At 45.7% G+C, this 693-nt stretch overlaps 1 protein-coding gene across 6 annotated transcripts in view; it reads right to left on the reverse strand.

Moving 5' to 3' along the window:
- The window catches only part of LOC102373889 (core histone macro-H2A.2), a 42639-nt gene that overhangs the window by 8626 nt on the left and 33320 nt on the right, over positions 1-693 (reverse strand). The window lies entirely within an intron of this gene.

Here is a 693-nt window from a genome sequence, read left to right on the forward strand (position 1 = left end):
TATAAGCACTGATCCACCCCCAGCATTCTACCCATGACAATGCAACTAACACATTATGTAGCCTGGACAAGTAGCTTCACCTTCCTGTGTTTCAGTTTCTCCATACATACAATGGAAATAATGTTACTTAGGTTATAGAACTGATCTCAAGCTTAATAGCTCATAACTGGACCTGGTATTGGCAACAGGGGATGACATGGTAGGAGACCTACAGATCGGTGGTCACCTGGGGGACAGTGATCACCAAATAATAGAATTCACCATGAAACGTTGAGTGGGTAAGGTAACTAGTAGGGTGAAAGTGCTAGACTTTAGGAAAGCTGATTTCAATGAACTCAGGCGTTTAGGCAAGGACGCACTGTGGAGTAAGAGTTTTAAAGATTTGGGAGCACAGGAAGGGTGGCTGTGCCTTAAGGAAATGATCCTTCGGGCACAGAGGGAGATGATCCCGATGTGGGGACAGGGGCCAAGAGGCTTCCTTGGCTGACCAGAGAAATCCAGAGCAGTCTACGGGCTATAAAAGGGGGGCATATAAAAAGTGGAAACGGGGAGAGATTACCAAAGAGGAGTATACCTCCTCTGCTCACGCTTGTAGGGAGGCAGTTAGACAGGCCAAAGCTACCATGGAGCTGAGGATGGCATCCCAAGTAAAGGATAACAAGAAATAGTTTTTTAGATGTATAGGGAGTAAAA

This window comes from Alligator sinensis, unplaced genomic scaffold, assembly GCF_000455745.1.
Source record: "Alligator sinensis unplaced genomic scaffold, ASM45574v1 scaffold546_1, whole genome shotgun sequence".
Lineage (NCBI taxonomy): Eukaryota > Metazoa > Chordata > Crocodylia > Alligatoridae > Alligator > Alligator sinensis.